This window comes from Anomaloglossus baeobatrachus, chromosome 5 (assembly GCF_048569485.1).
Source record: "Anomaloglossus baeobatrachus isolate aAnoBae1 chromosome 5, aAnoBae1.hap1, whole genome shotgun sequence".
NCBI classification, from domain to species: Eukaryota; Metazoa; Chordata; class Amphibia; order Anura; family Aromobatidae; genus Anomaloglossus; species Anomaloglossus baeobatrachus.
In genome coordinates this window covers 233319064-233341280 of record NC_134357.1, presented here as the reverse complement: position 1 = coordinate 233341280, position 22217 = coordinate 233319064, and positions in this window count along the sequence as shown.

Below are 22217 nucleotides of genomic sequence, written 5' to 3'. Positions count from 1 at the left end.
CTAGTGAACTAGCTAAATAGGTCTTGGCACTTTTCGGTGCCTGCTCCAAATTATGTGTGGGCCCTGGACAAGCCAGGTCGTCACAGGTACTGCAACAACACACCCCACACCCCGGTTAGGCACATCAGCCGCACACACAAAATCCTTGTTGCCTCCCTCCAGGGGCTGATGTCCACACCAGGTGGGGTGGAGCCAGGCGGGGTGCTCCTCCCACCGAGGAGTTCACAGTCCTGGAGGCGTGAAAAGAGTTCAGTTGAGTTTGGGGAGTGGAATTTCCGTGAGGGAAGTGGAAGGAGTAGTGGAGGAGCTGACTGACCGTGTCCGGGTACGTGGCCCGGGCACCTACGAGCAAGGTTGGCAGATGGTGGTGACCGTGTGCAGGCGAGGCCGATTGACGCACAACCGTAAGGACTGGGGACGGGCGGTGGCCCGCCGGCACCGGACCAGGGAGCGAAGAGAGGCCAGCACCATTCGGCAAGGCCTACGGACCCCGACCAGGCTTGGAGTCGCCGTTAAACCGGTCAAATCCATCAACGACGGGAACCTCCGGGGTTTCCCAGCAGCAAAGACCCGACTAAAGGCAACCGCTCAACCGTGAAGGGAAATACAGCTACCGCCACAGCTAGAGTTCCCAGAGCCAGCGCCTGCGGGCAAAAGAGGCTCCTCCGGCAAATATACCGCTGGGGAGCGGGTTACTGGTGGGAAGCCATCGGGGCCGAGAACACAACACCGGTGCAGGGAGAGACAGTTACCGCCAACCTACCGGGAGTGACCGCCGCAGCTGTCTGTGGGACTCGTCCATCCAGCCGTTTGCTTTACCAGAGACTCCGTGTACGTTACTGGCTGAGTAAGTACCACCGTGCCGTCTGGCACTGCGCTGCCCCCACGACCCTGCACCTGGCCAAGCCCCGCAATCCATCTTACAGTCAACAACTCCGGGCCCCGGGACTACCAAAATCCCCCTACCCACGGAGGGGAGAGAAACATCCCAGCTGCTCCCTGTCATCGCTCCCGGGATCCCCGTACAGAGCAGCGGTGGTGCCCCAACCTCACCACACACCGTGGGTGGCGTCACAAACCGACATCCCAAACCCCAACAGACCACCCCTTTCACTCACGGGCGAGGAGCGCCGCTCGAGGTCCTGGGATCCAGCCCACCGCTCGAGCCACCGAGCGCACCCCCCGCCCACGACATATGCATTGAACCACATTCCTAGATATTGTTATTGCCTGCTGTAAATTTCCTTGTGAACTAGCTAAATAGGTCTGGGCATTTTGAGTAGAGATGAGCCACCACCCTAGTGTTCGTGTTCGGTTCGGTTGGGGTGTGTTCGTCGAACACTTTCGAACACCGTGGAACACCATTGAAAACAATGGCAGGCAAACACAAACACATAGAAAACATAGATGGATAGATGGATAGCTAGATAATAGATAGATAATAGATGGATAGATAGATAGATAGATAATTGATGGATAGATAGATGACAGATAGATTGATAGATTGATAGATAGATAATAGATAAATATATAGATAGATGATAGATAGATGGATAGATAGATAATCGATGGATAGATGGATAGATAGATAGATAGAGGATAGATAGATAAATGGATAGATAGATAGATGGATAGATAATAGATGGATAGATAGATAATGGATAGATAGATTGATGGATAGATAGATGGATAGATAGATAATCGATGGATAGATAGATAGAGGGATAGATAGATAAATGGATAGATAGGTAGATAGATAGATATATAATAGATAGATAGAGGGATAAATAATAGATGGATAGATAGATAATGGATAGATAGAGGGATAGATAATAGATGGATAGATAGATTGATAGATAGATAATAGATAAATAGATAATAGATGGATAGATAGATAGATGGATAGAAAGATAATAGATGGATAGATAGATAGATGGATAGATGGATGGATAGATGGATAGATAGATAATAGATAGATAGATGGATAGATGGATTGATAGATGGATAGATAGATAATAGATAGATAGATAAATAGATAGATAGATAATAGATAGATAATAGATGGATAGATAGATAATAGATGGATAGATGGATGGATGGATGGATGGATAGATAGATAGATAATAGATGGCTAGATAGATAGATGGATAGATAGATGATAGATAGATTGATAGATAGATAATAGATAAATATATATATATAGATGATAGATTGATAAATAGATAATAGATGGATAGATAGATAGATAGATAGATAGATAATCGATGGAAAGATAGATAGATAGAGGATAGATAGATAAATGGATGGATAGATAGATGGATAGATAATAGATGGATAGATAGATAATGGAGAGATAGATGAATAGATAAATGGATAGATAGATAATGGATAGATAGATAGAGGGATAGATAATAGATGGATAGATAGATAGATAGATAGATAATGGACCTAGGGGTCAGGCAGGGAGGTGGGAGGCGTCAAGTCAGTTGAGTGGTAGCCCTGGAGCTGTGAGGAGCTCTGAGGAAGCTGGGAGTTGTAGCTCCCAGGGGTGAAGCAGACTAGGTCGCAGACGGTGGTCTGGACCTAGAGGAGTCGGACCCCCAGTCTCAGGGGATTGAGGCTAGGTGCCTGGGAGGTCTTGGAGGACGGTCAACAGCCTGAGCCTAATCACCGGTCGGGGACCGAAGGCACGACAGGGTACACTGACCCTAGGTCGGGGAGAAGCTTCAGGCAACCCGGAAATGAACCTGCGGAGGACAGGGCCTATATGGACTGTTCCCACCAAGCTCAGAGATCGAGGGTACTAGCGCAACGAGGGGGATAGGGCTTTCCAAACAAGTGGCCCACTGAAATCCCAAGCGTGAGCCCCTGAGAGCAGGCTCCTTCACTTAGCCATAGTGGGGAGCGGGGTCCGGAAAGCTCCAAGCTGACGGGCCACAACGGACACTCTAAATTACTGTGCCAGGAGGCAGGTCACGGACCACTAGGTAGTGCTGCAGGGGACGGGACCCGGACAAGCTCCCCTCAGGAGACAGCGGCAGTCAGAGACTTGGTTTACCCTGTTGTCAGTGTCTGCTTTATTGCTGAGTGAGTACCAGATTAACCCCTGCAACTAGCGAGCCTGCGCTCCCCCTGCACTGTCCCCACCATCCAGAGTCCCGGGGCCTTCCCCTACCCGTGGAGTGTGACAACATCTAGCTGCCCCACTGCATCACCCCGGGTACTCCCAATGGCAGCGGCGGTTCTCCCAATTACCGTACACCACGGGTGGTGTCACAAAATATATATCCACTGTAAATACCCCCTTTTCATTTGAGTGGGGCCCCTAGCCCCCGGGTCCGTAGACCCTCGAGCCACGAGTAATCATCAACCCCCAGATCCGAGCAGTTTGACCGCTGCAGGGGCGGCACACCTCCAGTACGTCATGGTGAATGCGGGAGTCTAGGCGTTGTACCCCACAATCACCGCTGGGTGTACAGCTTATCTTGTAGCTGAGACCTGTTATCACTGCCATGAACGGTGCCCCCTAATTGCTGTGATCAATAGTGATTGCATCATTCAGGTGGCAGGGAGAGGATCGCGCTCATCTCCCAAGCGATTGGGTCCCTGTAATCTGATCCCAGGGACCTGATTGCTGCCATGGTAACCCTGGGTCATCACTATGACAACCGCGAGTTACCAAGCAACAAAAAACCTCACACACAATGCTAGATGTATGGTGTGCAAGGCAAAGTGTCAGTGCTGTGAGTGCAACACTAACATATAATCCACTGAAATGATTGAGTGGATTATATGTATATTATAGTGGAATGAATGAATATCAGAAACTAAAGAAAAAAAATATTCAACTAAATATATCAATTTATGTAAAAAATAAAGAAAAAAATTACACAATATTTGGTATTGCCACATCCATAACAACCCGATCTATAAAACTGTCACACTAGTTATCCTCTTCAGTGAATACGGAAAAAAAAAATAAATAAAAAACATAGCAAAAAGTATATCTTATATTCATACTGTTGAAAAAAGTCTAATAAAACGTGATCAAAAAGTCATATATAAATTAAAATGTTACCGCTGAAAATGTTATCTTGTTCGCAAAAAGCAAGCCACCACACAGCTGCGTCAGCAGAAAATTAAAAAAGCTATAGCTCTCAGAATACAGAAAATTGTTTTTATGATGTAAAACCTGCAAAACTTATAAAAGATTATAGAAATGTGGTATCGCTGTAATCGTACTGACCTGAAGAATAACGCTGTCATTACTTTCACGGCATGGTGACCTGCATAAAGAAAAAAACAAGAAACAATTTCTGAATTAAGATTTCTTCATGATTATACCTCACATAAAGTGGAATAGAAAGCAATAAAAAAATATTATATGGCCCAAAATGCTACAAATAAGAATTCCAACTCATTTTGCAAAAAACAAGCCCTCAGATTACTGTGTTAGCAGAAAAATAAAAAAAAACTATAGCCTTCAAAATAAGGTAATGCAAAATACCTTTATTTTGTTAAAAGCATTTTTTTAGTGTGATAAAAGCCAAAAATAAAAAAATACAATATAAATCTGGTATTGCTGTAATCGTTGCTGACTGGAGGAATAAAGCACCTAATTATTTATACCACGCAGTTAACAGCGTAAAAAATAAATGCGTAAAGCTAATTCTTCAGCTGCTGTTTGCTTGTTCATTCTGCCTCCCAAAGATCGCAGTACGACGTGGCTCATATTTATCCTGTGTAAATCCTTGAAAAATATGATTCAGGCCTGAAACACACATCCGTGAAAAAACACTCATGTGTTTTACGTCCGTTTTTTGGGTCTGTGTCCCGTTTTTGTGTCCGTTTTTATGGTCCGTGTGGCATCTGTGTGAACTGCGTATGCTAGCCGTGTGTGCGTATGGAATGGCCGTGTGTGCGTGTGAAACTTAACTGACGTGTGTGTGTGTTGTCCGTGTGAAATGTCCGTGTGTGATGTAAAATGTAGTTGCTGCATGTCGGCTGACAGCAAACAGAGTCGCACGCTGAGAATGAACTCGGGTGAACTTCACCCGACTTCATCCTCATACCGCGGCTCTGTCTGTGTCACGTCCTGATTAGCGGTCACCTGTGAAGGACTCATCGGTGACTGCTAATCCCCTGAGTCACTGAAGTGAGCAGCGCAATTAGCGCTGCTGTCACGCAGGCTACCCGCGGCTAGCTGGATCCTCCAACCGTGACCGCAACTCACCTGTGACTTCATCGCTGTCACTCGGGTGACTTGCTGTCACAGGTGGAGGATCCAGCGGTGGCCGCGAGTAACCTGAGCGACAGCACAGCTGATCGCGCGGCTCACCTCAGTTGCTGCATGGAGCTGTCAGGAGCGGCGTTGTTCTTCTGCAGCTCCTGTCACCTTCATGTAGCAGAGCTGGAAGTGACACGGGACCTCCGTGGATTACACCGAACACGGATGGGTTTTTGGGGCATAATAAAGTGGTGAACGAGGGTATTTGATAGTGTTTTTTATTGCAAATAAAGGATTTTTTCAGGTATTTGTGTTTATTAACTTTAACTTACAGATTAATCATTGGGGGTGTCTCATAGACGCCTGCAATGATTAATCTAGGACTTAATGGCAGCTATGGGTTGCTGCCATTAACTCCTTATTACCCCATTTGCCAACGCACCAGGGCAAATCGGGAAGAGCCGGGTAGAGTTCCAGAACTGTCGCATCTAATGGATGCGGCAATTCTTGGCGGCTGCTGGCTGATATTGTTAGGCTGGGGGGCTCCCCATAATGTGGGGCTCCCCATCCTGAGAATACCAGCCTTCAGCCGTTTGGCTTTATCTTGGCTGGTATAGAAATTGGGGGGGACCGCACGCCGTTTTTTTAATTATTTAATTATTTATTTTACTGCACAGTATAGACCCGCCCACCGGCTGCTGTGATTGGTTGCAGTGAGACAGCTGTCACTTAGCGTGGGGGCGTGTCTCACTGCAACCAATCATAGGCGCCGATGGGTGTGGAAAGCAGGGAATAGTAGATTGATTAATGAACGGCCGGCTTTTTCAAAATAGTAAAAGCCGCCAGAGTTTTTTTAACAGCTGTGCAGCGCCGCGGCAGTGATCGGGGAACGGTGAGTATGAGAGAGGGGGGAGACTTACCAACAGACTTGAGAGAGGGACAGACAAGGCAGAGAGAGACCGACAGACAGAGATAGAGACCGACCGACGTACTGAGGGAGATTGACCGACATAGACAGAAAACAAAAAAATTACCGATATCGCTAGAAAAAAACACAAAACGTACACGGAGCATACAGAGATGCGTCCGTGTCACTTATGTGTGCGCACCAAACCATTGACTTTCATTGGGTCCGTGTGTGCGTGTTCTGTGCAGAAAACGGACATGCTTCCGTGCAAAACGGAAACACATACGCATCACGGACACACATGGAATAACGCACGTGTGACCTCAATGATAGATTAACATTGGTGCATGTTTGTCCATGTCTCCGGTACATACGGAGACGGACTAAACACGCACGTGTTTAACGGATGTGTGTTTCAGGCCTCAGACAAAATTCCCAATAGAAAATTCACTGTAATGAGGTTGAGGTATTCACTGTAAACTCCTATCTGGCCTGTGGTCTGGCAGTGTTTATCTTTTTCGGTGTGCACAAAAGTGCAGTCATCAACAGTTGCCAGAGTACACATCGGGTTAATAAGCAAACCGCTTTGCTTATAGTTACCCGACGTGTACCTTGGCTACGTGTGCAGGGAGCAGGCAGCCGGCTTCAAGAAGCTGCGAACGCTGGTAAAGAAGGTAAATATCGGGTAATCAAGCCTTTGCTTGGTTACCCGATATTTACCTTAGTTACCAGCGTCCGCAGAAGCCGGCTCCCTGCTCCCTGCACATTCAGTTTGTTGCTCTCTCGCTGTCACACACAGCGATATGTGCTTCACAGCGGGAGAGCAACGACCAAAAAATGGTCCAGGACATTCAGCAACAACCGGCAACCTCACAGCAGGGGCCCAATTGTTGCTGGATGTCACACACAAGGTCGCTGCTACGTCACAGAAAATGGTGACTTAGCAGCGACGTCGTCATCGCTGTCGTTGTGTGTGACATGACCATAACTCTGCTGCCTCATTAGTAAATTAATCCATTGGGGGTTCTCCTGAATCAGATATTTCAGAGCTGTAAATGAAAACCCTCATGTAAACGCTCAGAATAGAGCACAGGATAAATGTGAACTGATCCAAAATGTTCTGTACCCAAATTGCCACCAATTGGCATTCAACTCAACCCAAAAAACACAAGTCCCCACTCAGGTCCATCATCTGTTAACTAGAGATGAGCGATTTTCGAGGCTCGAGGTTCGCCAATTTCATGTTCGAGTGATTTTGGGGGGTGTTCGAGACGTTTGACGAACTCCAGCCTTTTGCTAAAAGCTCAACAGTTCGAGTAGCGTTCGAGAACGGTTCGATCAACAAAAAGCCTAGCTAGTTACTATCTGGCTTTTCACTGTAATAGTGAGAGTCACTGTGAATCACGCTATTATCAAAATTCAGCGTATAGTGTGCGGGGGGGACGGGGTTTAGATCAGTGCTGCTGCTGAGTGCTGAGAGAATGCCGATCGCCATATTTTTTTTCCTTTTTCCCTAACCGCGCGTACTATGCGACGGGCCAGGCTTTCAGCAAATCACAGAGACACACACTGCAAAGTGGATTTTTGCCAGACAAGCAAGGGCATGTGTCATACATAGGCTGTGCATGTCACATGTCCTTGCCTTATAAGACATGGCCATTTTCCCCGTCACTGCCATTATCTCTCTGCTGCGTGTGGGTGACAGTCACCGATCCCGCTGTTGCTGCTGCTGTGTGTGCTATAGAGATACAGCGCAATCTACACAGCGCTTTAGGGATTAGGGACTACTAGTTATTTCAGCCCTTTTCAGGGCTGATTTCCAGGCATTCATAGCCATAGCTGCTAGGCAGGTCCGTGCAAACGCTGTGCATGGCTTTAGATAACAGCGTCTGCCTACCTCAGCTCAGGCAATTCCTTGCTGTATTTTTTAATTAGCAAGGATAGAAAGTGAGGCTTCCTTTGCTCTCCTGCTACCTACAGCACCAGTGCATTTTACCCACCTGCCCATTTTTGCCACGCTATTTTATTAACCCAAAGAGCTGACACTTTTTGTGGCATTCTAAAAGTGTCTGGAATACTAAGTTAGTGTTCCTTTGCTGTCCACTGACCCACAGCACCCGTGCATTCTACCCACCTGCCCATTTTTGCCATGCTATTTTATTTCCCCAAAGAGCTGACACTTTTTGTGTCATCCTAAAAGTGTCTGGAATACTAAGTTAGTGTTCCTTTGCTGTCCACTGACCCACAGCACCCGTGCATTCTACCCACCTGCCCATTTTTGCCATGCTATTTTATTTCCCCAAAGAGCTGACACTTTTTGGGGCATCCTAAAAGTGTCTGGAATACTAAGTTAGTGTGCTGCATCCGCCTATCTATTGATTTTCAGCCATACATGGACATTTGTAATGTTATATATTAATCGTATCATCATTTGCATCTGCTATCTTTCGCTGCCATCTTCTGGTCATTGTTTGTATTATGCTGTAATTTTATGTTATTGTATTTTCCCATAATACCTTTGGGCGGTTAAGCCCTCCTCTCTTTTGGCCTGGCTTCCTGTTGTGGGGTTTTCTTTGCCTTGTTGGAACTTCATGCTTCAGGACTGGAGAAAGGATTCTCTTGTTACCTTTAATCTGGTGCGCCTATAACAGCTTTAATCTACAGTGCTAACTCCCACCTCCTCTTCATCCCTTCATTATCTGTGACATCTCACTTCTTCAAGGTATTGTAAATAAAGACTGTTGACTTATCACTGCATCATCTTTCCTACCACTGTGCGCAGTCGTTGAGGCCTAGGAGCACCGATTAGTGAGTAACGCTATCCACCATTGTTTATCTAGAGATCCGTGACCACATCTCTCAGACACATCTCATCCACATATATCGGTCGCAGAATAGTAACAAGAGACCTAAGCCTAAAGTGTCCATATGCATATACATCGTCTGCTATCAAGTCTTTACCGTCCGCCATCTTACCTAAAGAATGTCCACTAAAAGCACCGTGAACCCATCTGCAAGTGAAACGCATCATGTTCCTGACACCGAAGATGCTGCAGGAGCAGAGTCCGCACTTACTGCAGAGCAAGACGTACGACCCAAACGTGTATCTAAACCGACACAAAAGGTCAGAGAGAATATTGAGACTACTAGAGACGAGTTCCAAGATAACCTAGAACATCTATGGGGCAAAGTTGATCACTATCTAGCAGCTTTTCCACGCTCCAACAGTGACGCCGCAGAGTTAACCGCCACATTGAATCGTTTATCTGCCGCCTATGACCGCTACCAGAGATTGTCGGCAAGGTACATCACATTCTTGAGTACTTATGACATGGAAAATGCCCCAGCAGAAATAGACGAAAGGGAAGCTCTTTTCCAAGAAAGGGCCTCATTAGTGCGAGACGCGCAGAATAAGGCAGAGCTCTGCATCGCTCACCTCCAAGAGGCCAGGTCATGTCGTACAACGTCGACCAAAATCACGTCTCGGTCTTCCAGATCATCTCACTCCAGGAAGTTGACATTATCCGACAAGCTTCTGGAGATCTGTGCGGCTGCAGAGGAAGCTAGAGTAAAAAGCTCCTTTGCTAAGAAGGAGGCTGAAGTGGAAGCAGAAGCCCAAATGGAAGCTCAAAGAAATGAGATGGAAGCTCAGAGAAACAAGATGGAAACTCAAAAGAAATTAAAAATACTCCAAGCAGAAAAGGAAGAAGCAACAGCCCTTGCTAAACTGAAGATCCTTGAACAAGCGCTGGGACAAGATCATAATTCGGACTGTCTTATTCCAGGAGAAATGGAGGACTCAGTTGAATGCAGTATTGACTACGTGCTAAGACATTTAACAACTACACCAGCACCACCTCCGTTTCTTAACACGGATGCATCGTCAGGCCAAGAGATGTCGCCACCTACTGTTGACAAGGTAACTTACAGCACTAACTCACAATTTAGGCTGCAGCCAGCGGACCCATTAGAGACCAAACCGCAGCTTAACCCTTATGTCGCATCATTTCGTCCTGATTTGTCGCAGTCATATAAACCAGAGAACTTACATTCCACATGGATATCACAAGTTCATCCTGCAGCAATGGCCGGGAGATCAGACATGTCTGACTTCACCAGATACATGATTCACCGAGAGTTAATAAATATCAGTCTCTCAAAGTTTGACGACCGTGCCGAGAATTATAGAGCCTGGAAATCGACCTTTCAAGCAGTGATCCAAGATCTTAACCTTACCGGCAAGGAACAACTGGATTTGCTTGTTAATTGGTTAGGCCCTGAATCAGCAGAGCGCATCAAGACAATAAGGGCATTTCATGTAGACTATTCAGACGCCGGCCTTATTACAGCCTGGGAGAGGCAGGAAGAAACCTACGGCAGCTCAGAAGCCATAGAATGTGCCTTATTTAAGAGACTGCAAACCTTCCCAAGGATAACGAACAACGACAATAGAAAACTTCAAGATCTGAGCGATCTGCTAAAGGAAATAGAATTGGCAAAATTAGACCCACGCCTTTCAGGACTGAGCTAACTAGATACTGCTCATGGCGTTAATCCAATAGTGTCCAAATTACCACACGGCATGCAAGATAAATGGGCAGACCATGGCTCACAATACAAAAGGCAGTATAATGTGTCCTTTCCCCCCTTTTCGAATTTTTTCAGGTTCATCAGTGACCAAGCTCGGAAGAAGAACGATCCCAGCTTCGACTTTACTGAACCTACTCCACCAGCATCATCATCTTCTACAAGGTATGATAACATCGCCAAATGAAGAGAGTCAAGGTACATAATGTCCGTGAGAAAGACCGATGTTCCACCTATTGAATCAGCCTTCACTAAAACAAATTATGTTACTCCTGCAGTTAAGAACAATAACCGTGTATGCCCTATCCACAAAAGGCCTCACCCACTAAAGGAATGCCATGGATTCAGAGCAAGAACCTTGCGTAAAAATACCCTCAAGGAGCTCAAAATTTGTTATAAATGTTGCGCCTCTTCAGACCACCTCGCAAGGGACTGCAAGGCCGTCATTAAGTGCACAGAATGCAGTAGTGACGAACACGTTACATCTATGCATCCCACACCAGCTCCACACAACTCACAACCTTCCACATCCAATCCTGCTCAAAGGGATGGCGGGGACCCACAAGTTCCTAACCCAACTGCAACCACCATCACCTCCTCATGCATTGAGGTTTGTGGAAAAGGGACTGGACCTAAATGCTGTGCCAAGGTGTGTCTGGTCAAGGTCTATCCAGAAGGACAGCCAGATAAGGCCTCCAAAATGTATGCCTTAATAGATGAACAAAGTAACCAGTCTCTAACAAGGCCCAAACTCTTTGAGATCTTCAACATAAAGGGACAAACGAGCCCGTATACCCTCAACACTTGCTCTGGTTGTGTCGAGACTTCTGGAAGGAGAGCCTCTGGGTACATAGTCTCTTCAGTCAAAGGAAACGTGCATATACCCTTGCCAACCCTAATTGAATGGGACCAGATACCTGATAACAGGGAGGAGATTCCCACTCTGGAAGCCGCCCTTCATCATCGCCACTTGAGGCACCTAGCTAATGAAATTCCTCCTTTGGACATGAATGCTGAAATCCTAATCTAACTTGGGAGGGACATTCTGAAGGTCCACAAGTGTGCCAACAATGCAACGTCCCAGATGACGCTCCATATGCCCAAAGACTCGATCTAGGTTGGGTAATCGTGGGCGACGTATGTCTGGATAGAAGTCACGAGACATCAGAAGTCAACGCCTGTAAAACGTGCATGCTCCAAAATGGTCGCACAACTCACTTTAAGCCATGCCCTCATCACTACGAAGTAAAAGGTTCTCAGATTGCATCCAGGAGCCTGACATCATTCCCACCCCCTATGGCGATGGCTTAGGGAGAACAGTGTTTCACACGACAAAGGATGACAACAAGGTCACCTTATCCATAGAAGACAAGGAATTTCTTAAAATAATGGACAGTGGATTCTTCAAAAATGAATCTGGCCGCTGGTTTGCTCCCTTACCCTTCAAGGCTACAAGGACTAAGCTTAATAACGATCGTAAACAGGCCTTCTCTAGGTTCATCTCACTGCAGAGAGCATTAAAGAACAAGCCTGAAATGAAGGAACATTTCAGAGCCTTTACGGACAAGATACTTCGCAATGACCACGCAGAGCCAGCTCCGCCATTGCAAGCCGATGAAGAATGCTGGTACCTACCTTCCTTTGGAATATATCATCCAAGAAAGCCGAAACAAATCAGAGTAGTGTTTGATTCAAGCGCCAAACATGACGGTATATCTCTGAATGACGTTCTCCTCACTGGTCCCAACCTGACTAACAACCTAGTGGGAGTGCTCATGAGATTCAGAAAGGAACCAGTCGCCATTACCGCTGACATCGAACAAATGTTCCATTGTTTCATCGTGCGACAAGGCCACAGAAATTATTTCCGTTTCCTACGGCACCGAGACAACGACACCAATAAGATAATGGTTGAGTACCGCATGAAGGTGCATGTGTTCGGCAACAGTCCTTCTCCTGCAGTTGCTACATATGGCCTACGTAGGACTGCCTCCGACGACGTAACAGAGTTCGGGAAGGACGCCCAACAATTCGTTGAAAAGTACTTCTATGTGGACAACGGACTTAAATTTCTGCCCACAATGGAAGAAGCCATAGATCTGCTTAAACGGACGCAAGGTATGCTTTCTAAAGCTCATCTAAGGTTGCATAAAATCGCCTCAAATAGTGCTGTTGTCATGAAGGCCTTTCACCCTAATGATCATGCCACAGAGTTCCGGGACGTGAATCTAGGCTCAGACAATCCACCAGTACAGAGAAGTCTGGGCCTGAGATGGAACTTGTTAAAGGACTCCTTCAGCTTTCAGGTCAATGGCGGCGAAAAACCATTTACTAAGCGTGGGGTTCTGTCGGTGGTGAACAGTCTATATGATCCACTTGGATTTGTCGCACCCCTGACTATACAAGGTAAGCTTCTGCTGAGACAACTCTCAGAATTAGTGATGAGCGAGCATGCTTGTAACTACTCGGTACTCGCACGAGTATCGCTGTACTCGGGCTGCTCGGCGGGGACCGAGTAATCTCGCGATACTCGTGCTGTACTCGTGGTCTTCATTTCTGCATGTTGGCGCTCTTTTGAGAGCCAGCCCTCATGCAGGGATTGGCTGGCAGACCACTGCAATGCCACAGCCCTGTTAGTTGTGGAATTGCAGTGATTGGCCGGCCTGCACAGCGTGACCGAGCCTTTATACCGGCCGGCGCGCTGTGCTCTGCTCACAGCTATCCAGACAGTCAGTGCAGGGAGAGTGTCGCTGATTCAGGGAAAGCTTTGCGGCCCTTTATAGCTTTTTCAGTTGCAGGGCTGCAAACAGTGTGACCAAAAGTCCTTCTCAGGACTATTCTAGTTGTATACAGGCAGGCAGGGTATAGCCAGGTCGGAGTACAGTAGCAGAGTCCTTCTCAGGACTATTGTTGCTATATACAGGCAGGGTATAGCCAGGTCGGAATACAGGCTAGTGACCAGAAGAGTCCTTGTCAGGACTATTGTAGCAGTATACAGGCAGGCAGGCAGGCAGGCAGGGTATATAGCCATTCCTAGTGGTGACCGTATACCAGCCTTCATCATATCTGGGGCTGGTGTACACAGTCTAAAACAGTCCAGATAGTGTCAGACTTCTCAGTAATTGTCGCTCCTAAAAACCAGTTAGGTTCTTATTGCGTCCGTGCTTGCATTTAAAAACAGCACGTGTGTGTCTGTCGGTGGCAGCGTACAGGTGCGCGTTTTGCACAAACTATTATATAACGCACAAGTCTAGTGTATAATACACGTCAGTCAGCAGTGTCTGATAGTGTCAGACTTCTCAGTAATTGTCGCTCCTAAAAACCAGTTAGGTTCTTATTGCGTCCGTGCTTGCATTTAAAAACAGCACGTGTGTGGCAGTCGGTGGCAGCGTACAGGTGCGCGTTTTGCACAAACTATTATATAACGCACAAGTCTAGTGTATAATACACGTCAGTCAGCAGTGTCTGATAGTGTCAGACTTCTCAGTAATTGTCGCTCCTAAAAACCAGTTAGGTTCTTATTGCGTCCGTGCTTGCATTTAAAAACAGCACGTGTGTGTCTGTCGGTGGCAGCGTACAGGTGCGCGTTTTGCACAAACTATTATATAACGCACAAGTCTAGTGTATAATACACGTCAGTCAGCAGTGTCTGATAGTGTCAGACTTCTCAGTAATTGTCGCTCCTAAAAACCAGTTAGGTTCTTATTGCGTCCGTGCTTGCATTTAAAAACAGCACGTGTGTGGCAGTCGGTGGCAGCGTACAGGTGCGCGTTTTGCACAAACTATTATTAACGCACAAGTCTAGTGTATAATACACGTCAGTCAGCAGTGTCTGATAGTGTCAGACTTCTCAGTAATTGTCGCTCCTAAAAACCAGTTAGGTTCTTATTGCGTCCGTGCTTGCATTTAAAAACAGCACGTGTGTATCTGTCGGTGGCAGCGTACAGGTGCGCGTTTTGCACAAACTATTATATAACGCACAAGTCTAGTGTATAATACACGTCAGTCAGCAGTGTCTGATAGTGTCAGACTTCTCAGTAATTGTCGCTCCTAAAAACCAGTTAGGTTCTTATTGCGTCCGTGCTTGCATTTAAAAACAGCACGTGTGTGTCTGTCGGTGGCAGCGTACAGGTGCGCGTTTTGCACAAACTATTATATAACGCACAAGTCTAGTGTATAATACACGTCAGTCAGCAGTGTCTGATAGTGTCAGACTTCTCAGTAATTGTCGCTCCTAAAAACCAGTTAGGTTCTTATTGCGTCCGTGCTTGCATTTAAAAACAGCACGTGTGTGGCAGTCGGTGGCAGCGTACAGGTGCGCGTTTTGCACAAACTATTATATAACGCACAAGTCTAGTGTATAATACACGTCAGTCAGCAGTGTCTGATAGTGTCAGACTTCTCAGTAATTGTCGCTCCTAAAAACCAGTTAGGTTCTTAGTGCGTCCGTGCTTGCATTTAAAAACAGCACGTGTGTGTCTGTCGGTGGCAGCGTACAGGTGCGCGTTTTGCACAAACTATTATATAACGCACAAGTCTAGTGTATAATACACGGCAGTCAGCAGTGTCTGATAGTGTCAGACTTCTCAGTAATTGTCGCTCCTAAAAACCAGTTAGGTTCTTATTGCGTCCGTGCTTGCATTTAAAAACAGCATGTGTGTGTCTGTCGGTGGCAGCGTACAGGTGCGCGTTTTGCACAAACTATTATATAACGCACAAGTCTAGTGTATAATACACGTCAGTCAGCAGTGTCTGATAGTGTCAGACTTCTCAGTAATTGTCGCTCCTAAAAACCAGTTAGGTTCTTATTGCGTCCGTGCTTGCATTTAAAAACAGCACGTGTGTGTCTGTCGGTGGCAGCGTACAGGTGCGCGTTTTGCACAAACTATTATATAACGCACAAGTCTAGTGTATAATACACGTCAGTCAGCAGTGTCTGATAGTGTCAGACTTCTCAGTAATTGTCGCTCCTAAAAACCAGTTAGGTTCTTATTGCGTCCGTGCTTGCATTTAAAAACAGCACGTGTGTGGCAGTCGGTGGCAGCGTACAGGTGCGCGTTTTGCACAAACTATTATATAACGCACAAGTCTAGTGTATAATACACGTCAGTCAGCAGTGTCTGATAGTGTCAGACTTCTCAGTAATTGTCGCTCCTAAAAACCAGTTAGGTTCTTAGTGCGTCCGTGCTTGCATTTAAAAACAGCACGTGTGTGTCTGTCGGTGGCAGCGTACAGGTGCGCGTTTTGCACAAACTATTATATAACGCACAAGTCTAGTGTATAATACACGGCAGTCAGCAGTGTCTGATAGTGTCAGACTTCTCAGTAATTGTCGCTCCTAAAAACCAGTTAGGTTCTTATTGCGTCCGTGCTTGCATTTAAAAACAGCACGTGTGTGTCTGTCGGTGGCAGCGTACAGGTGCGCGTTTTGCACAAACTATTATATAACGCACAAGTCTAGTGTATAATACACGTCAGTCAGCAGTGTCTGATAGTGTCAGACTTCTCAGTAATTGTCGCTCCTAAAAACCAGTTAGGTTCTTATTGCGTCCGTGCTTGCATTTAAAAACAGCACGTGTGTGTCTGTCGGTGGCAGCGTACAGGTGCGCGTTTTGCACAAACTATTATATAACGCACAAGTCTAGTGTATAATACACGTCAGTCAGCAGTGTCTGATAGTGTCAGACTTCTCAGTAATTGTCGCTCCTAAAAACCAGTTAGGTTCTTATTGCATCCGTGCTTGCATTTAAAAACAGCACGTGTGTGGCAGTCGGTGGCAGCGTACAGGTGCGCGTTTTGCACAAACTATTATATAACGCACAAGTCTAGTGTATAATACACGTCAGTCAGCAGTGTCTGATAGTGTCAGACTTCTCAGTAATTGTCGCTCCTAAAAACCAGTTAGGTTCTTATTGCGTCCGTGCTTGCATTTAAAAACAGCACGTGTGTGTCTGTCGGTGGCAGCGTACAGGTGCGCGTTTTGCACAAACTATTATATAACGCACAAGTCTAGTGTATAATACACGTCAGTCAGCAGTGTCTGATAGTGTCAGACTTCTCAGTAATTGTCGCTCCTAAAAACCAGTTAGGTTCTTATTGCGTCCGTGCTTGCATTTAAAAACAGCACGTGTGTGGCAGTCGGTGGCAGCGTACAGGTGCGCGTTTTGCACAAACTATTATATAACGCACAAGTCTAGTGTATAATACACGTCAGTCAGCAGTGTCTGATAGTGTCAGACTTCTCAGTAATTGTCGCTCCTAAAAACCAGTTAGGTTCTTAGTGCGTCCGTGCTTGCATTTAAAAACAGCACGTGTGTGTCTGTCGGTGGCAGCGTACAGGTGCGCGTTTTGCACAAACTATTATATAACGCACAAGTCTAGTGTATAATACACGGCAGTCAGCAGTGTCTGATAGTGTCAGACTTCTCAGTAATTGTCGCTCCTAAAAACCAGTTAGGTTCTTATTGCGTCCGTGCTTGCATTTAAAAACAGCACGTGTGTGTCTGTCGGTGGCAGCGTACAGGTGCGCGTTTTGCACAAACTATTATATAACGCACAAGTCTAGTGTATAATACACGTCAGTCAGCAGTGTCTGATAGTGTCAGACTTCTCAGTAATTGTCGCTCCTAAAAACCAGTTAGGTTCTTATTGCGTCCGTGCTTGCATTTAAAAACAGCACGTGTGTGTCTGTCGGTGGCAGCGTACAGGTGCGCGTTTTGCACAAACTATTATATAACGCACAAGTCTAGTGTATAATACACGTCAGTCAGCAGTGTCTGATAGTGTCAGACTTCTCAGTAATTGTCGCTCCTAAAAACCAGTTAGGTTCTTATTGCGTCCGTGCTTGCATTTAAAAACAGCATGTGTGTGGCAGTCGGTGGCAGCGTCAGGCTCCATATTGTCCCTGGATAGAGACGTGCATGATGGCCTGTAAACATGAAGTGCCCATTGTAAGGAAGTGGGTCTATTGTAGTATAGCCCTTAGGCAGGGCAGCCAAAAATTTGGAGGCTCCACATTGTCCCTGGATAGAGATGTGCATGAGGGCCTCAAAACATTGTTCCCATTGCAAAGGAGCGGGTCTCCTGTCGTTGTAATGCCCATTCAGAAAGAATGGGCGAAAAAATTTACCACTGGGGGTATACCTGAAACAACGGCTTAACTATTGTAACGGTCACCATGATGGCGCATGAGGAGAAGGAGGAGCAGTCCAGCGATTAGCCAAAGTCCAGAAGTGTGTTACCATGGGTGAGTGGAGGTACATGGCAAATTCCCGTTACAAACTTTAAATTCCGCTGTAATTTGCTGTTGGTGTGTGTGGTGAAGTCTGGCCAAATCCAACCCTTGTTCATCTTAATCAGAGTCAGCCTGTCAGCATTTACAGTTGACAGGCGGGTGCGTTTATCTGTAATGATTCCACCTGCGGCACTAAAAACACGCTCTGACAAAACGCTAGCGGCAGGGCAGGCCAGGACTTCCAAGGCGTAGAGAGCCAATTCATGCCACGTGTCCAGCTTGGATACACATTAATTGTAAGGCACAGAGGAATGTCGGAGTACAGTTGTTTGATCTGCAAGGTACTCCTTGAGCATCTGGCCAAACTTAGGATTTCTTGTGGCACTACCCCTCACCTCAGGGGCTGTGGTATGTGAGGGGCTGAGAAAACTGTCCCACATCTTAAAGACTGTTCCCCTACCTCTGGCGGATTGGACTTGTGCCCCTCTCGGCTGTACGCCTTGGTTGTCCACTGATTCCTGACCTATGCCGCTAGCGTTTTGTGAGGGGAATGCTTTGCCTACTTCCGTGACTATGGCCTTCTGGAACTGCTGCATTTTGCCTGACCTCTCCGCCTCGGGAATAAGAGACATAAAGTTCTCCTTTTAGCGTGGGTCTAACAGTGTTACCAACCAGTAATGATTGTCGGCCAAGATGTTCTTAACGCGAGGGTCACGAGACAGGCAGCTTACCATAAAGTCAGCCATGTGTGCCAGACTCTTAACAGCCATCACTTCAGTATCCTGACCAACACGATGACTGAACATGCTGTCCTCCTCCTCCTCCTCCTCATCATCTACCCTGACAAGCCAGGGGCCACAGAGCACAACACTTAAACACCCCACACTCCCTGCAGGCATATCATAGTCAAAACACAAAATCCTTGTTGCCTTCCCCAGGGGCTGTTGTCCACACCAGGGTGTGGAGCCAGGCGGTTGGTCTCCACCCACCGAGGAGGAGGGAAAACACAGGCAGTGAGAGTTAAGCTAAGGAAGTGGAAGGAGGAAAGTAGTAGAGAGGAGAAAAGTGACAGCAAAGAGCCTGAAGTTGGTCCGGGTGTGTGGCCCGGACAGGACAGCAAGGTTGGCAGGATGTGGTGACCGTCTGCAGTGGAGGCCGATTGGAGTCTGCCGTAAGGACCGTGGACGGGTGGTGACCCGGCCGTACCGGACCGGTATACAAAGAGAAGCCAGCACCATTGGCAGAGGACTTTCGGATCCCGGCAAGGCTTGGTGTCGCCATGAATTTGCCAAATCCGTTAGTGAAGGGAACCTCAGGGTTTCCAAACAGCCAAGTCCAGATAGAAGGCAACCATACAACCGTGAAGGGGAGACACCGCCACCGCCAAGGGCAACCGTCTCCCAGGGCCAGCGCCTGTGGGCAAAAGGGGCTCCTCCGGCCCATATCCAGGTCGGGGAGCGGGTTACCGTTGGGAAACCATCACTACCAACACTTAACTTAGGTGCAGGGAGAGACAGTCATCACTAACCTGCAGGGAGGAACAACCGCAGCCGTCCGAGTGACCCGTCCATCCAGCCACTTGTTTTACCGTGAACTGTGTCATCATCATTGGGCTGAGTGAGTACCTCCGTGCCGTGCGGCACAGCGCTGCCCCTGCGACCCTGCACCTCATCAGGCCCCGCAACCCGCCTGTCATCCATCTCTACCCCATCACCAGGCCCCGGGACAACCAACCCCCCTACCCACGGAGGGGAGAAATAACAACAAAGCTGCTCCCTGTCACAGGCTCCCGGGATCCCCGTCCAGAGCAGCGGTGGTGTCCACACAATCACTACAACCGTGGGTGGCGTCACGGACAATATCCCCAAAACCCAAACCACCCCTTTTCACTCACGGGCGAGTAGCGCCGCTCGAGTCCCCGGGATCTGGCCATCGCTCGAGCCAACGAGCAGCAGCAGCCGTAGAGCAGCGTCAGCCGGACCCGAGCAGTGGGAGAGCGCACCGTCCCCTCCTCCGCCCGCGACACTTCCAGCTTGGGACTGGTGTGGAGGGTAAAGTGGATCAGGATGCGCAGGAGGAGGAGGAGGCTGAGGAGCATGACATTCCGGAGCTGTAGAGTGTGTGTGAAACCCTGACTGAGGTAGGGCCTGCAAAACTTGGTGTGTGAAGGACGTGTTCCGTCCCTCGCTCAGACTGGGTCCCAGCTTGCACAATATTAACCCAGTGTGACGTCAACGAGATGTAGAGGCCTTGCCCACATGCACTTGTCCACGTGTCTGTGGTTAGGTGGACTTTGGCTGAAACAGCGTTGTTCAGGGCACGTGTGATGTTTTGTGACACGTGGTTATGCAATGCGGGGACGGCACACCGGGAGAAATAGTGGCGGCTGTGGACCGAGTAACGTGGGACAGCTGCCACCATCAGGTCGCGGAATGCTTCTGTCTAAACCAGCCTAAAAGGCAACATTTCCAGCGCAAGCAGTCGCGAAATGTTAGCATTTAGAACTGTGGCATGTGGGGTGTTGGCAGTGTATTTGCGCCTGCGTTCAAAGGTTTGCTGAATGGATAACTGAACGCTGCGCTGGGACAAGGACGTGCTTGATGATGGTGTTCTTTCTGCGTAGGCAACTGCAGGTGCAGGAGTGGAGGAGGCTTGTTCGCAGGCAGCATGGACAGGGGATTGGCTCGCATGCACAACCAGCGAAGACGTAGCAGTGACATCAGCAAGCACTGCTCCTCGACTCTGTTGTACTTCCCACAAAGTCGGGTGCTTGGCTGACATGTGCCTGATCATGCTGGTGGTGGTCAGGCTGCTAGTTTTGGTACCCCTGCTGATGCTGGCATGGCAGGTGTTGCAAATGGCCTTTTTAGAATCATCTGGAGCCAACTTAAAAAACTGCCAGTGTCAGAGTTCCGGGTTTTCCAGTTTTCTTTTGAAAGAGCTTGCCCTTTGTTAACATGGAGTTTTCTGTTCTGTTGCCCTACTTCCTGTCCATCTGTTTAAAAGCCGCCCCTAAAGCTTAGTCCAGTGCCTGAGTATACTGCTTCCTGTGTGCTCCTGCCCTGCTGCTTTTGGTTCCTGATTGTTATTCGGATCCTCTTGGAAAACAACCGACACCGACTCTGGACTTCATCTGGTATCATCTAGCTGTGCCCGGACTCCGTTTGCCGTCTTTGGTCGGCACTTCTGCCCGGTTCCTTCCGTTTAATACCACTCTGGACTCACATCACGTACGGACATTTTTGGACTTACCTATTGCCCTTTTGTGTCCCGGCTGCTGCGCATTTAGGGCTTCTGGGGTGATTGCCAGACAGTCCCTGTATAGGGGTTCGCTCTTGGTGGTCTCCCTGGGGGAGTCCGGTGCGCGGTCCCGGGAATTCCCTTTCGCTCCGTCCCTGGAAGGTATTTCCTGTATTTATGTTCTACTGTGTTTTTGTTCCGTTTATGTACATATTTGCTGGTTGCATATTATAAACGTCTTGCACCAAGAACTCGTCTCTGGTTGTCATTGCCCTAACGCAATCGAAATCCTCAATACATACAATAGTATTACAGCCAGACTCGGGAAGACCTAACATTTGTACAGGCACCTTGTGTCGTGTTGTTCCGGGGAACAGTTGCCTGACGTCTGCCTGGGGCCACCACTCTGCTTCTTACTGCCTGTTGGGATGCTACGCCTCCCTCCCCCTGTGCACTGCTGTCCTCGCTCTGCATATCCTCCTGCCAGGTTGGGTCAGTTACTGGATCATCCACCACGTCGTCTTCCTCTTCCGCACCCTGCTCCTCCTCCTGACTTCCTGACAATTGTGTCTCATCATCGTCCACCCCTTGTTGAGACACGTTGCCAACTTCGTGAGAACGTGGCTGCTCAAATATTTGGGCATCTGTACATACAATCTCGTCATGGCCCACTTCAACAGGAGCTGGCGAGAGGCCAGAATTTGTGAATGGAAACGTGAACGAACAGCTCTTCCGAGTGTCCAAGTGTGGGATCAGTAATGTCCGTGGACGTGTACTCGGCCTGGTGGTAGGAAGGAGGATCAGGTTCTGAAATGTGCGGTGCAGTATCACGGCTACTGACACTTGACCGTGTGGAAGACAGAGTGTTTGTGGTGGTGCCAATCTGACTGGAAGCATTATCCGCTATCCAACTAACAACCTGTTGACACTGGTCTTGGTTCAAGAGCGGTGTACTGCTGCGGTCCCCAAGAATTTGGGACAGGACGTGCGAGCGACTAGATGTGGCCCTTTGTTGTGGCGAA